The 219-nt window shown below is 42.5% G+C and overlaps 1 protein-coding gene across 2 annotated transcripts in view; it reads right to left on the reverse strand.

The window, feature by feature from the left end:
• LOC119591499 overlaps positions 1 to 219 on the reverse strand; it is a 27,560-nt gene that overhangs the window by 11,146 nt on the left and 16,195 nt on the right. The gene's annotated exons all lie outside the window — the stretch shown is intronic.

The following is a 219-nucleotide window of genomic DNA, read 5'->3' on the forward strand; positions in this document are numbered from 1 at the left end:
GAGGCTATCGGACGCAATTTAAAGAGCGTTTATGTAAAAAAGTAGATTGCGAGGCTAAGATTGTGGTCGCTATACCTAATTTACAATATCACTGCACTTGACAACTGGGATTACATAACGAGCTCGGCTTATTCCACAAAAAAAGGAATACGTCAATAAGGGACGCGTGCGATTAGGATAATTAAACAAGGGCTGCAAGGCCTGACCTAATTCCAGGGC

The sequence above is a fragment of the Penaeus monodon genome, chromosome 28 (assembly GCF_015228065.2).
Source record: "Penaeus monodon isolate SGIC_2016 chromosome 28, NSTDA_Pmon_1, whole genome shotgun sequence".
NCBI classification, from domain to species: Eukaryota; Metazoa; Arthropoda; class Malacostraca; order Decapoda; family Penaeidae; genus Penaeus; species Penaeus monodon.